Source organism: Mus caroli, unplaced genomic scaffold (genome assembly GCF_978045245.1).
Source record: "Mus caroli unplaced genomic scaffold, Mus_caroli_1 scaffold_4, whole genome shotgun sequence".
Lineage (NCBI taxonomy): Eukaryota > Metazoa > Chordata > Mammalia > Rodentia > Muridae > Mus > Mus caroli.
In genome coordinates this window covers 85,579,541-85,601,663 of record NW_028227259.1, presented here as the reverse complement: position 1 = coordinate 85,601,663, position 22,123 = coordinate 85,579,541, and the positions used below count along the sequence as shown (strand labels likewise).

Sequence of the window (22,123 nt, the reverse complement as noted above, 5' to 3'; positions counted from 1 at the left end):
TAGGTACCAAAAGAAGTGTCAAAATCTGAGGTATTTTCAGAAAATGCAGAAGAAGAGGAAGAAAAATTAACATGGATGATGAAGGGAAATATGAGTACAACGTGGAAAGAATTGTTATTCAGAATTAAAGATTTTTCAGATATGAATGTTGTTATAGATCACAGCACAGCATTGAAATGCATGTGTCACAATCTAAAAGCCAAATTAGAAAGATATACGTTACAGGTATATGATTGAAATTCAATAAAGTCTTCAGTCATTGATGACAATAAGTTAAACAACCCTAATATCTAGGATGATGTAGTTTATTTAAAACACATTTTCAATAAGTTAACATACATAGAATAGTCTTTTTTTTTTTTGTTTGGTGTTTTTTTTTGTTTTGTTTTGTTTTTTTGGTTTTTTTCGAGACAGGGTTTCTCTGTATAGCCCTGGCTGTCCTGGAACTCACTTTGTAGACCAGGCTGCACTCAAACTCAGAAATCCACCTGCCTCTGCCTCCCGAGTGCCGGGATTAAAGGTGTGTGCCATGTTCTTTTAAAATGGAAAATACACATGATTCCCACTAATATTCAAGGTTAAAGTTAGACTATATTCTGGAGGATTAGCATGCACATTGTGAAGTTTAGAAAGGACATTGAAGGCTAGAAGGAAGGCTCTGTGGTCAAGAGCACATGTTGCTTTTTTCAGAGCATCCATGTTTGATTCCCAGAACTCACATGGAAGCTACGAAGCAGACTTAAATCTAGATCTAGATGATCCTTCACAATTTTCTGGACTCCTTGACAACTGCACACACATGCAAAATGAACACATTTAGACTAAATTGGCATATATATCTTTTAAACTAAAAATTATTCAAAACATGATTTCATACTCAAAAAAAATGGAAATTAGGCATTACCTAAATATGTGGAAAAATACAACAGACTTCTAAATAAAATAGTAGGTTCAAAAATATTTGGGAGAGGAGACATTTGAACTTATTTCAATGTATTAAAACTGAAATAGAAATTATACAACAATATTCTGTACAGCGGAAACAATATTTAAGTGGTTATATACAGAATTAATAGCTATGTTAAAAATTAAATAGTACTTTAGTTCAACAGTGTAACTAAATTGTAACCTTATAAAACATGAGAGTGAAAACATCCCATATCTAAGTATCATTTCCATGTCTCAGTATGTAATGGGCAGAAGTAGAAAGCCCTAAAATTACAAACAGAAGTTAAACAAATGAAGAAGTTAGTCAGTTGGAAAGTTTGTGAAATTACAGTAACTTCTAGGCAAATCTGACAGTAGAATTTCAGCCAGGACACAAATGGTAATAGTAAATGAAAAGACTAATCCTAGATTCTGAATCAGAGAAGCTCAATGATAGGTCAGCTTTATGAAAAGATCTTATTCTACCGTGAAGGCTGTGGTCCTGCAGTTTTCCAAAAAGCACTGGAAATCAGTAAATTCAGTCTAAACTAGACAATCTTTTACAACTGCATCCTACAGAATGTTTGGCCAGTGTCTCCCAACTCTGTCAAGTTCATTTCAAAACAACAACTACAACAAAAACAAAAACAAAAAAACAAGAAACAATAAACAAACAAGAAACAAGAAAAACAAGAAAATCAAGAAACACAAGAAACAAGAAACAAACAAACCAAATGACTCAAAAAGTATTAGTAATAGTTAAAAAAAGAATATCCTCCATAACCTATAGATATCAGGTGTAAATAATTAAAAACACAATCTGTGGTAGCTACCTGGAACCACCAAAACCAAAACAAAACAAAACCTGTCATAAATCTTTTTAGGAAACTTAAGCAGTCACGGATACCTGCATTGACAATACCCTGAGTCTCAATGATTACAGTTACTGATAGGAACTTATAGCTATTTTATAGAACATATTAAAAATGTTATTGATTATTATAGCACAAGATATAAGAAGTTTTTTTAGTTGTTTATGTTTATATAATATTTTTATATGGAAAAAATTAAAAGTTGCAATTTGAATGTGAAAATAGTCCAGAGATTTTGTGTTATAGTCATTGGCAGAGTGACATTAACATAATTGTTATCAAAAACTAATTGCTCACACAGACAAATTGGTATCAAGTTATATTACCTGTCTATCCTTTTGCTGAAGCAATATTCTCTAATTAAATCAGATTTTACTACATTAGTCTTGATCTTTACAAAGAGAAAATGTTAATAAAGTACTGGAGAGTTAATTTCTTGCACCACTGTGTATTACATTTTAATACATTCCTTCTATTATATTCATCAAATCAAGTACCTAAACAATTTCAAGAAAGGAAATATGGGGAGATTGGTGTCAATATTGGTTCTAACACATGAGACAAAAAGTTCAGTTGAATTGCAAAAACAAAACAAAATTAGTGAAGGTGGAATGACTTGGTCACTGCTCTATTGCCGTGAAAGGACACAATATGAAGGGAAAGAAAAGCTATGAATGGGAGCTTACTTATACTCTCGCAGGTTTAGTCCATATTGTCATTGAGGACAGCACGGAAGCATGCAGGCAGATACTGGAAGGAACTGTCACTGAGAGCTACGTCCTGATCCACAAGCAAATACATAGCCAGGCCCAACAATGGGTTTTTGAAACCTCAAAGCCCACCCCCTGTGGGATCCTACACCAACAAAGCAAAGCCTACTCCAAGTCCATCCTTCCTAATCCTTCAGATGGTGTCATTCCCTGGTGACTAAGCATTCCGATATAGGCGTGTGTGGGTGCAGCCTTATTCAAAATCACCACAGGTTAGAAGGACACCTTTCCACAGTCCCTTGCGCCTTCCTTTCCAACTTGCGCTAGGCAGAATGGCTCCCACAAAGAAGTGGGGTGAGAAGAAGAAAGGTCGTTCTGCCATTAACGAGTTGGAGACCCGATAATACACCATCAACATTCAGGAGCACATCCATGGATTGGGTCTCAAGAAGCGTATTCCTCAGGCACTCAGAGAAATTCGGGAGTTTGACGTAAAGGGAATGGGTACACCAGCTGTGAGTACTAACACCAGGCTCAATAAAGCTGTCTGGGCCAGGGAATAAGGAATGTCCCATATCACATCCGAGTACGTTTGTCCAGAAAATGCAATGAGTACGAGGATTCACCAATCAAGCTCTATACACTGGTAACTTATGTGCCTGTTACCACGTTCAAAAATCTAGTCAATTTGGATGAGAACTAACATGCTTAATATCAAATAAGCTGCAGAACTGCAAGGAGGAGGAGGAGGAGGAGGAAGAGGAGGAGGGGGAGGAGGGGGAGGGGGAGGGGGAGGAGGAGGGGAGGAGGAGGGGGAGGAGGAAGGATGGATTATAAGTCCTTCAGATTGTCTGCATGGTACTCCACAACAGATTCTATAATCCAGGCTCAGAATATGCTTGTTGGGATGAAGCTGAGTCTATAGGCTCTGATGTGTAAATACAAGGGAGTCGCCCACCATTAGTATGGAGCAACTTCAAAAGAATGTTAGTACTAGAGAAAAGTTCCTCTTGTTGCTTTTCATAACAGTTTCAAATAAATGTGGTTTAGGGATCTATAAATCAGTTGTCTTTCTTAAAGCTGAGCTTCCTAGTGCTTCTGACCAGATGTTGCCTCTTTTTCACATTAATCATTTTCCAGCCAATTTAATTAATATTAGCTTAGAGAATATTTCCACATATTAAGGCAATGATTACAATTTCTCTACTATGGGTATACACTGCTATTTTATATATGCATTATATATAGTGTTATTTTAAATGTGTTTTTATTTTTGAGATTATAATTTGATTAAAATATTTCTCCCTTTCTTCCCTCTAAGCATTCTCATATTTTCTTCCTCCCTAATTTACCTTCAAATTCATGGCCTCTATTTATTTTTTACTAACTATTAAGTTATTGCAAGCATTATGAATACTTTTAAACATATATATTAAATATAATCTATGCAGTGTTACTTGTAATAGTATGGATATAAATTGTTGTTTACTTTTACATGAAAAAAGATTTCTAACTAGTAAACCTCATTTTAACTTATATTTATAATACTCTAGTTCATTATATTTTTTTAAGTATTTAACTTTATAGGGTAGACTTTGTGTTGTGGGTTTTTTTTCAGCACAAAAATCACAATATGACTTTCCCACTAAACTACAAAAGTAATAAATTACAATGATCATTATTTCAGTCCTGTTGTCGGAATTGTTTTAGGTACATGTTTCATTGAAGTATTTATTGAATACTACTTCTTTATAACAGTTGTGTTGAAATTAATAACAACTCTTGGATTTTTGCTTTTAATTTTATGTTACCCTAATGTGTACTATGCAAACTTTCATTTATTTTAGATGTTTTCCAGTAGAATAGAAAATATTATAATTACCATATTATATAATGTACATAATTAAATTTCACCACTGTCTTACAGTATTGAGTACACATAAGAGACTGTGGAAAGCATATATTAATATCTAAAATGGTTTTCCCTATGTATTATCTACATTTAATCAAACATTATCTTTCTTTGGTTATTTTTAGCCAACTACTTGGGTTTTTCAAGGCTGAGCTTTTCATTTTGAATAAAAACAAATTATAATTCAAATTATAATTTACCGTATTACTAATAAAAATCAACTTATTCTTCTTCTTTTAAAATAGGATAAACTATGTTATGCATGTTTAATAGCATCTGGAAACCCTCTCCTAGTGGATAGAGTTACATTTTAATGTTATTCCATTTTCCTGAGGCATTTACCAGTGAGATTCTTAGGAGGAATAGTGTACTCTCTGCTGTACAGTGCTCTGTACATGTGTATGAATGTGCACACGTATGCCCCAGAATCAGAGAGAGAGAGCATGAGAAACAGGAAGAGTACGAGTTTCCTTGTGGATGACTATTATCTGGTCCCTACACCCACCTACACTTTAAGACACTCAAGCTCTTCCTGGATATCTAAGTGCCTAGTACTACAGCATCATTTGCACCACTCTGTTGGCATCTGCCTCCTTTGATTTCTCCTTTTCTGGAGTAGCCATGTTTTATCACACTACCTTGATCCTTAACAGCTTCTGCACGCTTATGTTCAGGGTGATTTCCTAAAATATGGGTTTACTAATGGAAGTGTGCTGTTCATTCATAGCTAAACCTGCAGTGGCTTCAGTGGATAAATGTACATTAAGGATTCAGTTAAGAAAATTGGACATAGTAGTACCGGGGGATCCAGCCATACCTCTCCTGGGCATATATCCAGAAGATGTTCCAACCGGTAAGAAGAACACATGCCCCACTATGTTCTTAGCAGCCTTATTTATAATAGCCAGAAGCTGGAAAGAACCCAGATGCCCCTCAACAGAGGAATGGATACAGAAAATGTGGTACATTTACACAATGGAGTACTACTCAGCTATTAAAAAGAATGAATTTATGAAATTCCTAGTCAAATGGATGAATCTGGAGGGCATCATCCTGAGTGAGGTAACCCAGTCACAAAAGAACTCACACAATATGTACTCACTGATAAGTGAATATTAGCCCAGAAACTTAGGATACCCAAGCTATAAGATACAATTTGCTAAACACATGAAACTCAAGAAGAATGAAGACCAAAGTGTGGACACTTTGCTGCTGCTTAGAATTAGGAATAAAACACCCATGGAAAGAGTTACAGAGACAAAGTTTGGAGCTGAGATGAAAGCATGGACCATCTACAGACTGCCATATCTGGGGATCCATCCCATAATCAGCTTCCAAACACTGACACCATTGCATACACTAGCAAGATTTTGCTGAAAAGACCCAGATATACCTGTCTCTTGTGAGACTATGCCGGGGCCTAGCAAACACAGAAGTGGATGCTCACAGTCAGTTATTGGATGGATCACAGGGCTCCCAGTTGAGGAGCTAGAGAAAGTACCCAAGGAGCTAAAGGGATCTGCAACCCTATAGGTGGAACAACAATATGAACTAACCAGTACCCCCTGGAGCTCTTGTCTCTAGCTGCATATGAATCAGAAGATGACCTAGTCGGCCATCAGTGGAAAGAGAGGTCCATTGGTCGTGCAAACTTTATATGCCTCAGTACAGGGGAACACCACGGACAAGAAGTGGGAGTGAGTGGGTGGGGGAGTGGGTGGGGGAGCGTGTGGGGGACTTTTGAGATAGCATTGGAAATGTAAATGAAATAAATACCTAATTTTAAAAAAAAGGATTCAGTTAAAGAGATATAGCTCATGTGCCCATAATAGAGTTTTAAGTAACATATTTTTAATGGCAATAAATGACAGAAGAGGAGATTGCATACACTTCTTACAGAAGTGTAAGAAGTTAAAGTTATCGTTAAATATTTGTTCAGAAGAACAACACAACCTGTAAGAAGGATTTTTGTCATTGTCACCATGTTCCCTTTCTTAATTGCTATGACAAGCTTTAATTTAGTGTAATGTTCAACATAACCTATTACATTTTAATATTCATTCTTTCAAACTCAGGAGAGTTTGACCTCCACATATTATATCAAGTTACACCAGATTCTGTTTTGTTACAATTGCTTCAAAGAAATTGAAACTTGAAGATCATTTTACCAAAGAAATCTTTATATTTCTCTGCAGAGACAGATGTAAAATAGAACTTTCCAAAGTTACACAAGGCTAGCCATATCACTTTTGTTGTTTATACAAAAATTGTAAGATATTACATGATTTATTAGCCATAAAATTTTAAGCTAATAGAAAATGGCCTGGTGATTAACATTTCCATTTATTAAATAAAAAATATATTTTCAATTTATAAGTGTATTTACATCAATTATGACATTTAAAATTTCCAAAGTAAAGTAGCTTGTTATTTTATTTTATTATTTTAGATCAAACCAAAGTGTGCATCCAAGAAAGAACATCTAAACTACAGGTAGAAACAATGCTATTAAGCATGGTATCTTCATGGAGATGTTTGAACATAGTGACAGTCCATCAGTACACAAGCATATAGCCCTTCTATATCCCTCAGACGCCATGAAATAAATCCTTGTTAGCTAGAGGAGGAATCCCCAAAGAGTTATTAATCTTTTCAGGAAGTTAATTTTAAAATGGATAACAATGTAAGCTATAGCTATGGCCTTATATTTTTAATTCCTATAATATCCTTTTTGAATAAGGACCAAATATAAAAGTATAGTGTCTTGAAATTAATCTGTAATAAATTACAGTGTGATGCAGCTATCTGAAAAAGACAGAAGCAAGTGGTAAATTACCAGGAGAGCAGGCCATTACAGAATACAGACTTGAGATAGACAGAGACAGACAAATGCACAGACAGACAAACAGACACGGATTGACGGACAGACAGGTGGACTGAAGAAAAGAGACTAAACTGGCTTAGCTTCTATTGACTATATGTAATATTCACATTGCATCACCTAGCAAGGTAAGCCTACTTTTAACAGCACTGCTAAAAACTCCTGTAGGACTCGTATCATGACTCATAAATATCAAATAAGGGGATTCTATGAGTTATTAATCTTTTCAGGAAATTAATTTTAAAATGGATTACTAGAGAGTAGATACGTAGGCTATAGCAATGGCCATTTATTTTTAATTCCTATAATACCTGCTTTTGAATAAGGACCTTATATAAAAGTATACTGTTCCTTGGGACCAATCTGCAGTAAATCACAGCATGGTACAGCTATCTGAAAATAAATCTGAACTCAGGTACCAGCTTGAGTTGCTGCTTATTTCCTTTCATCCACTTTAAGAAGAGACAATGGAGAGCACTTCATCAAAAGACTGGTGTTTTCAGAATAGTCACATTATGGTTAAAAATTACCTTCTAGAATGCCACTGTGGAATTAATCTGGTGAGACCTATAGTCATTCAACTATCTGGCACTGAAGGAAAATTCCATCATTTTAAAAGTTTGTCTCTTTGAGATATGCAAAGAAACAGTTAACTGAATGATAAGCAATAATGAGAGCAACATTTAAAACAAATTAAGAGAAGAAGGAGGAGGAAGAGTAGAGGAGGAGGAAGAACAGAAGAATGACAACTATTCTATTAAACCTCCAATTATAGTTTTTGGTGTATTGCAAGATAATAGACATCCATATGGCTTCTCTTTTACTTTTGCATTTTTTATTAATCATTCCATTTCTTTATATCTCAAATGATATCCCACTTCTTGGTTACCCCTACACCGGCCCTCCCAGTCCCACATTCCCCCCTCCCCTCCCTTTTGCCTGTAAAGGGTGCTTCCCTACCCACACATGCTTTCCAGCCCCACCACTCCAGCATTCCCCCTACTCTAGGGCATCAAACGTCTCAGGGACCAAGGGACTTCACCTCAGGTACTCTCTTTGGTAGATGGTCTAGACTTTGGGAGAACTGAGTAATCAGGCCAGCCTATATTGTTCTTTCAATGGGGTTGCAATACCTATTCACTTCTCTAGTCCTTCTGTCAGCTCCCTTACCAGGTTCCCTGAGTTCAGTCTGATGGTTGGCTCCAAGCATCTTCATCTACATTGTTCAGTTGCTGGCAGGACCTCCCGAGGAACCACCACACCAGGTTCTTGTCAGCAAGTGCCTCTTGACCATGGAAACAGTCTTGGGTTCGGTGTCTACAGACATGATGATGTATCTCCAGGTGGGGCTATTCTCAGTTTGGCCTTTCCTGCACTCTCTGTTACATTTTTGCCCCTGTTCTTCCTTTGGACAGGAACATTTCTGGATAAAAACTGTTTTGAGATGGGTGTGTGAGGGATGGGGCCATATGGCTTCTTTTATGTACCCTTCCTTTAGATTAGTCCTAACCCTTTCTCGCCGATTTCCACCACATTACTATGCCTCTTACTGCTTAACCCTTTCTACATACAGCATTCCATTTCTTTACTTTAAATTTACCTATAATCTACTCTATCTTCACTCTTTATATATACTCTTCAATAATGACTTCTTTATAATTTCAAGGGTTCTGTTATATTTAAAGTTAACAACACAAACAAAATATTTGAAGCTAATACACTTGTATTGGAAAAAAAACATGAAAAATTTTTTCAGGGTCTGAATTACTTCACACACACACACACACAAACAGAATGGGGGGGGCTAACATTAATTTCTATTCATTTCCTTGTAAATTTCATGATTTAATTTTCCTTTCCAACTGCATAAAATTCCACTATTCACTCAGACCTTCATTCTCCTATCTATTTGTCTGGGGATGGACATCCAGGCTGAATACATTTCTAGCCATTGTGAACAGAGGTTCTGTGAACATGGATGTGTAACTGTCTATAGCTGAATATAAAGGTCGGGGCGTAAATGTCACAGAGGGATATAGCTGGGTTATATTTTTCTATTTCTAGGTTTTTTTTTTTGAGGAAACTGCACAGTGATTTTCAAATTGGGTCCACTTGTTTTCCCAACTACCATAGTAGTTAGTTAACCATTTACTATGTCACTGGTAACATTTATATTCTGACCTGGGTGAGACAGAATCTTAGAGTACTTTTGGTCTGCATTTCCTTGATGACTAAGATTGTTGAGCACTGTTAATGGTGTTTTGTGTGTTTTGTATGTTGCCACCTTGCTGAATATGGTTATTCTATTAGATCACTACTACCAAAAGGACAGAAGATTTTTTTTTAGATCTAGCAGGCCTCCATATAAGTGCAATATCATGTTATCCCCCATTTAATTATGAAAAGCAGTTTTAGTTTTCATTTTAAGTTTTCTTAATTGTGAATAGGTTTTAATACTCATTAAATGCCTTCAATATGCAACAAGATTATGATTATCTTCTATTTAAGGACTTACTTGTGAATATATTAATGGATATTAATAAGAGAGACTATTAGATTGGTGATGCATTAAATTTATCCTTTATGACCAATTTCTGTGTAGTCTCTATGAGTGACACTAGCTGAGTGCCAATAATGAATACATCAAGAGCATAGTGAACTTAACATATAAGTCATTCAAAAAGCAAAATCACATTTATCACAGTTAACCTATTTCATCGTACCTTGAAACACAAGAAAAAGCATAACATGGATTTTTTTGTTGGTAAATAGTGAATTTTTTAAAATTTTATTTTATTTTTAAATTTATTTTTACACTTCATATTCCAATCCCTGCCCTCCCAATTCTACCATCCCTCTGCTCCACATCCCATACCTCATTCCCAGCCCACCCTGTCTCCACGTGGATGCCCCCTGCCTCAACCCACCTGACCTCCAAATTCCCTGGGGCCTCAAGTCTCTTGAAGGTTAGGTGCATAATCTCAGAATGAACACAGACCCAGAAATCCTCTACTGTATATGTGTTGGGGGGCCTCATATCAGCTGGTGTATGCTGTTGGTCCAATGTTGAGAGATCTCAGGGGTCCAGATTAATTGAAGCTGCTGATCCTCCTACAGGATTGCCCTTCTCCTCAGCTTCGTTCAGCCTTCCCTAATTCAACACTAGGAGTCAGCTGCTTCTGTCCACTGGTTTGGTACAAATATCTGCATCTGACTCTTTCAGCTGTTTGCTGGGTCTTTCAGAGGGCAGTCATGATAGATCTCTTGTGAGTGCTCCATAGCCTCAGTCAGGCCTTGGGATGGCTCCTTGTGCTGGATTCCACTTTGGACTGATAACTGGTTTTCAGGCTCCTCTTCATTTCCATCCCTGTAATTCATTCAGATAGGAACAATTATGGGTCAGAAATGTGATTGTGGAATGGCCACCCCATCCCTCACTTGATGTCCTGTCTCCCTGCTGGAGGTAAGCTCTATAAATTCCCTTTTCCTATTGTCTGGCATTTCATCTAAGGTCCTCCCCCTCTTTTGAGTCCTGGGAGTCTCTTACCTCCCAGATCTCTGGTGCATTCTGTTGGTTGCCCCAACCTCCTATTTCCTGAGTTTGCCTATTTCCATTCTTTCTGCTAGCCCTCAGAGCTTCAGTCCTTTTCCCTCACCCAATACCAAATCAGGTTTCCCTCTCCTCCACTGCCCCTTCCTGGGCCCACTTTCACTCCCAGGTCCCTCACTCCCTCCACACTTGTGATTGCTTTCTTCTCTCTCCCAAGTGGGACCAAGGAGTACTCACTTGAGCAATTCTTAACAATAAAAGAGTAACTGGGGGAATCACCACCCCTGACCTCAAGCTTTACTACAGAGCAGTAGTGATAAAAACTGCATGGTATTGGTACAGAGACAGACTTGATGATCAATGGAATAGAACTGAAGATCCATAACTAAAAGTCATTTGATATTTGACAGAGATGACAAAAATATACAATGGAAAAAACAAAGCATCTTCAATAAATGGTGCTGATCTAACTGGCTGTCTGTATGTAGATGAATGAAAATAGACCCATATTTGTCAACTTGAACAGAGCTCAAGTCCAAGTGGCTCAAGGACCTCAAAAAAAAAATCAGATACAGTGAATCTTATAGACGAGAAAGTGGCAAAGAGCATAGAACTCATTGGCACAGGGGGGAATTTCCTAAGTAGAACTCCAATGTCTCTAAGACCAAGAATTGATAAATGGGACCTCATAAAACTGGAAAGCTTATGTAAGGCAAAGGACATAGACAATAAGACAAATTGGCAACCTACAGATTGGGAAAAAAAATCTTCACTAACCCCATATCTGATATAGGGCTAATATCCAAAATATATAAAGAACTCAAGAAGTTAATCACCAAAAAAACCCAACAACCCAATTTTAAAAATGGGGTATAGAACTAAACCAAGAATTCAGAACAGAGAAATCTCAAATGTCTAAGAACCACCTAAAAAAATATTCAAAGTCCTTAGTGATCAGAAAACTACCCTGAGATTCCACCCTACACCAATCAGAATGGCTAAGATCAAAACCTCAGTTGACAACACATGTTAGAGAGGATGTGGAGAAAGAGGAACACTCCTCCATTGCTGGTGGACTGCAAACTGGTACAACCACTCTGGAAATCAATCTCGAGATTCCTCAGAACATTGGAAATAGATCTGCCTGAAGAACCAGATATACCACTCTTGGGAATATCTCCAAAAGTTGTCCCACCATGCCACAGTGGCACGTGTTCCACTATGTTCATAGTGGCCTTATTTGTCATAGCCAGAAGCTGGAAACAACTTAGTTGTCCCAAGACAGAAGAATGGATACAGAAAATGTGGTTCATTTACACAATGGAATACTACTCAGCTATTAAGAATGAGGACATCCTGAGTTTTGCAGGCAAAGGGATGGAACTAGAAAATATCATTGTGAGTGAAGTAACTCAGACCCAAAAGGACATGCATGGTATATACTTACTAATAAGTGGGTATTAGCCAATAAATAAATAAATAAATACAGAATACCCAAAAGAACAAGAATTTTACTTCAGGTTTTATTGCTAGTTTTAGTTCAGTTTTAATATTTGAATCTATCACAAGTTTAAATATATCTGTTCATAAATGTTATTTAATTACAAATAAATTTGAAATTTCCTTACAATCCAAGATATTTTTTCTTTAACTATTCTATAATTCATTGTAAATGAAAAATATTTTTCAAATGTAACTCTGGTAACATTGTCAGACCAAGTTTTAGTTGGATTTAGTTGGATAAGATTTAGTTGGAAAAGTACGGGTTATAAAAGGAGATGGTGGGAACCATCTTTCTGACAGCCATATTCTTACAGCAACTTTGCTCCTACATGGCTGTGTTTCCTAATTTGGTTCCTATAGTAGTTTGAATATGCTTGGCCATGAGAATAGGTACTATTAGGTGTGGCCTTGTTTGAATTGATGTGGGCTTTGTTGGAGGAATTGTGTCACTATGTTGGTGGGCTTTGTTGAAGGAAGTGAGTCACTGTGTTGGGGAGCTTTGATAGCTCCTAGCACTCAAGCTCAACCCTGTGTGGAAACTCCTCCTGCTGGCTGCCTGTGGAATGAAGCTAGTCTCCTGCTGGCTTTTGACTTTGGATCAAGATGTAGAACTCTCAGCTTCTCCAGCAGCATGTGTGCCTGAATGCTGCCATACTTCATGCCATGATGATAATGGACTATATCTCTGAACCTGTAAGCCAGCATCAATTAGATGTTGTCCTCTATAATAGTTCCCTGAGTCATGGTGTTTCTTTATATCAATGGAAATTTTTGTTTGTTTGTTTGTTTTGTTTTTTCGAGACAGGGTTTCTCTGTATAGCCCTGGCTGTCCTGGAACTCACTCTGTAGACCAGGCTGGCCTCGAACTCAGAAATCCGCCTGCCTCTGCCTCCCGAGTTCTGGGATTAAAGGCGTGCGCCACCACGCCCGGCTATCAATGGAAATTCTAAGACAGTAGTTGTTTCTAATTTTTTTATTGTTTAAAAAATATATCATCATATACTTTGTAGTCTCATGCTTTGGGCTTTGATCCATTGTGCAAATGCCCTTGTGATCCAGGCTGTCGTACTTGTCAATGGCTTTCTGTTTTATAATGCTGGAGTGCTATTCATCTTATTGAACTACTTTGACTTAATTTGCAGTTCACAAAATGAAGGATATTTAGGATGTCACACCTCGAGTTGGTTTTGAATAAGGTGAGGTCAGAAACTAGTGAACACCTTATAGAAGAATAAAGGGTAGAGAGAACATTAGAACAGGCTTTGTAAAAACTAATTTACATTACTGCAGACTTGCTTTGGAACAAAAGAGCAGTTCTCCATGAATATGCTTAAGCCTGAAAAATCAGATATAACAGGATAAAGGAAATAAAGAATAAGGGTGCCAAGTAAAATGTTAAAATTCTGCTCATGGCTTTATTCATTCGCCTCAAGATGGCTCCTTCTTTATATGTGTGTTCTTGTATACTGGCATAAAAAGCAATGTAATATTTGTGTGAAAATTTGTAGAACATCTGGTAGTAGATGACATAGGCTATAGTGTCACTTTTCATCAACACTTGGTCAGTTACTCAATATATATTAAATTTTAAAAAAATCCATAAACAATTCATAAGTTTGAAACATGTTTTTTTTAGAGTGGTTTTATCATTAGTTCTTCTTGGTGTCTATAGCATAAACATCCATCATATATATGTACATGCCAGTAAACTACAGTATGTGCAGAAATTGGTCTCATCACTCTCAATAACCAGCTGTAGCTCCTGAACATATCCCCATACAGATAAAAGGTAATACTTATTTGCCTCTCAAGACACTAAGCTTTTCCTATGATATCAAACAAAAATTTTCTCCTGAAGTTCAAGGAGACCAGCATGAACCTACTGTTTTCTGTCATATATATATATATATATATATATATATGTTATCTAGTTATATATATATATATATATATATGTTATCTAGTTAAAAATCATGAAATGTGTGAAAAGACAGGATAGTTCTAATTAAAGCCAGTCCAAGTAATATTTATTAAAGAACATTTTCGTATTGTTTTCTAACTTGCTACTTTCACAAAACATGCATGTAAGTCACAGCAAATAAGAATTTTATATAAAACTTATAGAAATAATTTTTTCCAATTAAAAAATTTGAAAGCTAAGTGTATGGCATTTTTCCTTATGTTTTACTTATCAGGAGGTGGAACAAGCTATTTTGAAATTGTAAGGTGTAATAAAATGAGTCAATATAGGAAGGTTTAACAATTAGTATGGGTAAGATAGTCTCTTTCATGGGCAGTATCATGAAATTGATTAAACAAATGCTAATTCAGACATTTTTTTAAAATAGCAGAGAATCTGTAAGTGTCAGTATTTAAACAAATATCTTTCCAAAAGCAAGGAAAATTCATTTAATTCTTATTTTTTAAGCATAGATTTTCTACTTTGCAACAGTATATAGTGAAGATTAATCTTGTTCAACTACCAGGAAAAAAATGTGCAAGGTCTATATACATAAAACATAAAATAGTTGAAAGGATTAGTATTTTGCAAACACTTTAAACAGTACACACATTTAATTTCATATAAAAAGAAATTCCTCTATCAGATACTTATATATGACAAAATTATCAGGTTAGTATAACATAATATAAGCCAGATATTAAACATAATTTCTGAACTACTTGATGTTATAGAATTTATTGTTTTAAATATTCATATGGCTTTTACACAAATACTAGGAAAATAATGTAACTTTCTCTTATTCTGAAATTATTCTAAAGTGTAACTGTCACTTATTACTAGGATCAAGACTTTGAAAATTTTCATTTGAATTACCTATTAAACTATTATTTAGCTTAAAATTGTTATTTACTTCAAATTTATTCATTCAGCAGTTTTTGCATAATATTTTCTTTATATTCAACACCTACTTCCAGAATTAGTAGCATAAATCTCAAATTATGAACTTTTGCTACAGCATGAAGAATAAACTTCAGCCTAAGAGAAGCTCACTGCATAATTTTTGGTTAATTTCATTTTTTAAATTACTTGGATCTTTTCTTAACCTTGTTTATTCATTAATTTAGGGTAAAGATTAGTGTGATGATGCTGACTTTAATGTGAAATGGCAGTTACAAGGAAAAACGAGATGTTCAATAATCATTCAAAAAATGAGTCAAGGTATAAATAAATAAATAAATAAATAAATAAATAAATTCAAGGTATAATAAATTAATCGTGTATGGATCCAACTTTCTTGTTAGTACTGCAAATGTGTGTGAGGAGCTAGTATTGCAACATGAAATATTACATTACATTTTGTACAAATATGGAACAGAAATCAGAGCCTTATTTCAGATCAGAGCTTTAAAGTAAGTGTTTCCATTTCTGGTTCCACTAATTTGGCGTCATGTTCTTCTCAGCGTCTCTATGAGAACCAAAATCAATTCTTCATTAACTCATGTTTTAAGTAAAACAATCTGCAAGTGTCTACACTAGTTTCTGCTTCAAAATTTAATTTTCCCTAGAAATATTGAGACACATTCTAACTAAAATTAATCAAATATTGGGTTTGCAATTAAAGTCATCTGAGTTTTGTCAGCTTAACAAATATAAGGAGAAAACAATTGGAAATGAGAAAGATTTATTTATACCTTACTGCTTTAGGGGTTTCAACCCTGCTTTAGGGGTTGACCATTATTTTAAGCTTGAGACAATGCAAAGCATCATGGCAAAGTGTGCAAGTGGAAAGGGGCAGCCAGGATGTGTTGAATGAGAATGTTGTCAGGAAATACTTCAAAGGGAAAAGATTCCTTGACATGTGAGAAATGATGGCACAGTGTTAAGAATAGAGGTAATCCAATAAAAGGGGGACCTATAGTCCTGTAGAGAATATATAAGTGCACAATTTGGAATACATTTAGAAAACTCTCCAAGTGCCTTTACATTTTCCTGCATTGATAAATACTATCATCTCTGTATTTAAACGTAAGAATTAGGGACTTTGAATGATTTATAGCCTAATTTTGGACACAACGGGATAGTTGATTTTTATCATCTCTAAAGAAATTTAGACATATCTGGGAAGAACAATTTCTTTTTTTTTTCTTTTATTGGTTATTTTCCTTATTTATATTTCTAAATGTGATCCTCTTTCCAGATCTCCCCTCCGTAAACCCCCTATCCCATCCCTTCTTCCCCTGCCTCTGTGAGCATACTCCCCACCCACCCACCCACTCCTGCCTTCCTGCTCTGGCATTCCACTACACTGGGGCATTGAACAACCACAAGACCAAGGGCTGCTCCTCCTACTCATGTCCTACAAGGTCATCCTCTGCCATAAACCACAGCCAGAGCTATTGGTCCCTCCATGTGTACTCTTTGGTTGGTTGTTTAGTCCCTGGGAGCTCTGGTTGGTTGATATTGTTATCCTTCCTATGGAGTTGCAAACCTCTTCAGTTCCTTCAGTCCTTTCTCTAACTCCTCCATTGGGGACCCAGTGCTCAGACCGCTGGTTGGCTTTGAGCATCTGCCTCTGTATTTGTCAGGCTCTTGCAGAGCCTCTCAGGAGAAAGCCATATTGGGCTCCTATCAGCAAAGACTTGTTGGCTTCCACAGAAGTGTCTTGGTTTGTCTACTGTATATGGGACAGATCCCCTGGTGGGACAGTCTCTGGATGGTCTTTCCTTCAGTCTCTGTTCCGCAGTTTGTCTCCACATGTCCCCCCGAGAGTACGAAGACCAACATGTGGATGCTTCATTCCTCCTTAGAATAGGGAACAAAAATACCCATGAAAGGAGTTACAGAGACAAAGTTTGGAGCTGAGATGAAAGGGTGGACTATCCAGAGACTACCCCACCCGGTGATCCATCCCATAATCAGCCTCCAAACCCAGACACTATTGCATATGGCAGAAAGATTTTGCTGAAGGGACCCTGTTATAGCTGTCTCATATGAGGCTATGCCAGTGCATGGCAAATACAAAAGTGGATGCTCACAATCATCTATAAGATGGAACATAGGGACCACAATGGAGAAGCTAAAGAAAGCACCCCAGGAGCTGAAGGGGTCCGCAACCGTATAGGTGGAACAACAATATGAACTAACCAGTACCCCCAGAGCTCATATCTCTAGCTGCATATGTAGCAGAAGACGGCCTAGTCGGCCATCACTGGGAAGACAGGCCCCGTGGTATTGCAAACTTAATATGCCCCAGTACAGGGGAATGCCAGGGCCAAGAAGCAGAAGTGGGTAGGTAGGGGAGCAGGGCGGAGGGAGAGTATAGGGAACTTTTGGGATAGCATTTAAAATGTATATAAAGGAAATGTCTAATAAAAAAATAAATAAAAGATGTCAGAAAAGAACACACACGGTATGCAGTCACTGATAAGTGACTATTAGCCCAAAAGCTTGGAATACCAAGATAAAATCCACAGATCATATAAAAGCTCAAGAAGAAGAAAGACAAAAGTGTGGTTTTCCAATTAAGAAAAATTTTCAATTAAGAAAAAACTTCCATCCAGATTGATTGTAGGTATTTTATGACTAATGATTGATTTAAGTGGAAAGAACAATGTGGAGGTAATAGCTCAGGATGATGGTCCTGCATAAGAAGACAGGTAGACAAGCCATGGGGATCACAAATGCTGAGCAGTCTTTTTCAGTGACTTCTGCTTCAACTCCTGCCTCTAGATTATGACCCTACTTGTGTTCTGTCTTAGTAATGGTTTGTATCCCTGAACAAAACATCATAACCAAGAAGCAAGTTGGGGAGGAAAGTGTTTATTCAGCTTACACTTCCACATTGCTATTCATCACCAATGGGAACTCAGGAATAGAACTCATTCAGGGCAGAGAACTGTTGCAGAAGCCATAAAGAGATGCTACTTACTAGATTATTTTTTCTGCCTTGCTCAGCTTACCTTCTTATAGAACCCAGGACCACCAGCCCAGGGACAGCACCAATCACAATGAGCCCCCACCCCCCTTGATCACTAATTGAAAAAATACCTTACAACTGGATCTCATGGTGACCCTTCTCTGCCAACACTACAGGATATTTGCAATGTTATTGGTTACCAATCACATCTGACTATAAGTGAAGACATCACTTATGTCACCAGACATACAGTCACTTCTACTGAGTAGCATACTTGGTAGTGAATGGTACTGTGCATACTACAAAAGGAGGAAAGACACCATCATTATCACCCAGCCTACAAACCTGTGACCTACAATAGTAACCCAGTTGCAAGATATATTGGTACAATGTTGACATAAATATTCTTGTAATAACATATCACTTTTTTATTGGATTCTATTCCATTCTATAAGAGAGAACCCCTCCTGACACTGCCAAATTTTTCAAGAAATTGAGAGTAGATAGATCATGGAACCAAGGGGGAAACCTACTACTATTATTATGTTAAATGAACATAGTAACAAAGAAACTAATGGCATTATACTATACCCATAAATCAGTGTGAGATCAGTACCTCATTCCGCCCTCATTAGCAAAACTTCTTCTAGAAATAGATGATGATTAACGCAGAAACCCACCATGCAGTGTAGCGAATGGAAAGCTTTTTAAGTATTCAGACTTAAATCACATGTCTTTTTCAAATCCCTCCACTCAAGACTCAGGGATCAATGTGGAAGGTGTGTTGGAAAGATTGCACTTACCCATAATAATGTTCCAACAAACACCTTTACTTTGATTTTGCAAAACTTTGAAATAAATGTTATCTATTCAACATGGACTGTCTACATCTATGGAAACATCACAGAATTGTTTGGTGTCAATTTGAGGTCGACCTATTAAAAAAAATGTAACAAAAAAGAGGTAAATTGCATCTGTATATTCAAAGGTTTATGAATCAATGCTAAAATTATTGAAATTACATTTTATTGTTTCTCAGAACATAGCATAAATGCATATTAATTCATCTTATATCACCATATCAATGGATAGCTGTCCAGTATTTTGTATACATTGGAACTCTTCCCTAACCTTTATTTATTTATATATGAAATAATAACTAAAGTTGATACTTGGAGAGTTATGTTTTATAATTATATATGTAATATATTTATAGTATACAAACACATTTAATTATATTTATTTTATCCATTATGATAATATGCAACAGGAGTATAGTTTGAAACAGATCATTAATCAAAAACTAAACCATACTGATTTCTAGTAAAGATTTATAGTATAAAATAGAACTTAAGGACTGTACTGTTAGAGAAATAAGTTATATCTTTTTCTTGTTCTCTTTGTTAGTCATATGGTGCCATTCTGATGACATCTAATAAGTAGGAAATTTACTTCAAGAAAGGCAAAGGAAGTTTTAGGAGAGTGAATCAACTAGAAATAAATAGAACCTGGTTCCTCCCATGCTCCAAATTGAGGTTTTCTTGTCTACAGGATTCCTAGTTCAGGGGACATCATCATTTTAGTGAAGCTCAAGATTGTCTTATTGAACTCAATTGTATACATTTACTTCTGAAATGAGACTACTCTTTTGACTGAGTTTGAAAGAAAATTATTTCCAAATGTTTAAAAGCCTCATGGATCACCTAGGATTTGGTATTTGTTACCAAGTTTACTGAATATGAATTTCTTAAGACTGAGAAAATACACTATTGAGTGCATTTATATATCTGTTCTGAAAAAAATTCAATCATGAGACTCTAAGTTTCTTTAGCATAATCTCATAGGCTGGGGTCTAATGAAAGACAATTAGTAGAAAGCTAATTTGACTGTAGATTCAAATTTTGAAATATTGTGATTGCTGTTTCCATTCACAGATATTACACCCCATCTCTGTCAGACTTTCAACACAGTCTGAAGCATACTGACCTTGCCATAAGCTACAGTAAAGCTTCATTGTAAAATTATGACAGCTCAGGCATCCAGCTTCTTAGACTGGGGTAGAGTATCTCTTGCTTCTGCAGTATGACTCTTGCTTCGGCAGGGTGAGTGTAACCATTTTTGGACTGTCCAGATACCTGGACTGTCCAGATAACTATCATCTATCATGTTAAGTCCTAACACTTCACATGCACGCACACACACACACACACACACACATACACAGAGAGAGAGAGAGAGAGAGAGAGAGAGAGAGAGAGAGAGAGAGAGAGAGAGAGAGATTATCTGGTGTCTTAGAGATCTTTCTCTAGAAGTCTTCAAATCAAGAAAAGAAAAAGTTAAGACTACCTGTCACAGTAATTTAAAAGAGTTGTCTGCTTATTTCTTCACTTGTATAATTATTAAACATAATGATTACAGGTGACATGAACTGTCAAGTTTTAAATCTTATAAACTATACCTTAAAATGATATATACTATATATAGTATATAAATACTATATATAGTATATAAAACTATATACTTAAAATGATGAGAAATACGGGAAGTCATGTGGCAGAATATCATAAAAATATTTAAATTATATTTGAGTATATAAATATTATGGGAAGCAGGAAGCATTACATAGGTAAGAATAATTTGTAAAGATAAAAGAAGACAATGGTGAGATACCTCATGGATTCCAACTTGAGATTGAATTCTTTCCTTGCTTCTTAGAGACTAAAAGAATCACAAAAGGGCCATGACAGTTTACTTAATCGTTAAGAGCAGTGGCTTCTCTGTCTTCTAGAAGTCCTAGGTTTGATTCCCAGCCCTCATAGGATGGCCCACAACTGTCCATAACACCACCCTGTAGGATCTGACAACCACTTCTGTCCCCTGTAGGCACTGCACACATATAAGAGAAAGCTGGGCAAGCAAAATACAATCACACATAAAAATTAAAAGAATACCATACATGCTTGTGGGTTTTGCCTTATTATAATTTGAGGGGATCTTCGTTTAATAAGTTTAGCTCGATGTAGGATGAAACAGATTAACTATCAATCAGGCAGAAGCCTTGCATATTCTAAAGCTTGCAAGAGGTGCAGGGATAAAGTATTTGAATATTTCTTCTTTATTCAAAGCATCTCATACTCATACAGTAATATCTATATCTATACCCATATCTATATCTGTATCAATATGTATAGTTTATTCTTCTCTTAAATAGAACATCTCCCCTGCAGTTTTTCCTCCCTCCACTACTTCTAGCTCCAGTGTCTCTGACTCTTTTGTCTGTACCTGGGACTCTGTTTTTCCCACTGAGAAGCCTTGACCAGCTTTGATATGAGGCTTTATATCTAGTCTTGTTATGACTCATGCAACTTACTTAGGTTGCAACTTATGTTAGTTATTCTGGGAGGCCTGCCTTGGCATAATGACATTTACCAAACATATGAGCATTTACTATTTCTACAAAAGCAAATTTAAAAGTGGCAAGGAAAGAATATCTTTAGCACCCTTAGATTCTTGGAATATTTTAATAATCAAAACTAAGTAGGAAAATATGAAAGAACTCTGACCATATACTTCTAGTTTTATCATAACCTTTGTTCAGATTTTTAAAATGTCAGACTAATATTTTTTTTCTTTATGTCAGTTCTCTATTCTCACTTATAAGGTATTTACTATTTTTAAATCTTTATCAGTCTGTTCAGCATAAATTGTGTTTAGCTGGTTTTTGTAATCTACTGTACAAAGCAATTATGTACCAACATATTTAGTCATTATTTTAGGCTATTCTTATTTCTTTGATAAAAATATCCTAATCAAAAGCAACTTAAGCAAGAAAGAGTTTAATTTAGCTCACAACCCCATGTTATAGTCTATCATTATGGGAAAATCAAGA

The 22,123-nt window shown here is 36.1% G+C and overlaps 1 pseudogene; it reads left to right on the top strand.

The window, feature by feature from the left end:
• The first annotated feature begins 2,841 nt into the window (after window positions 1-2,841).
• On the top strand, window positions 2,842-3,212 carry LOC110295315 (large ribosomal subunit protein eL31 pseudogene; annotated as a pseudogene).
• The last annotated feature ends 18,911 nt before the right edge of the window (window positions 3,213-22,123 follow it).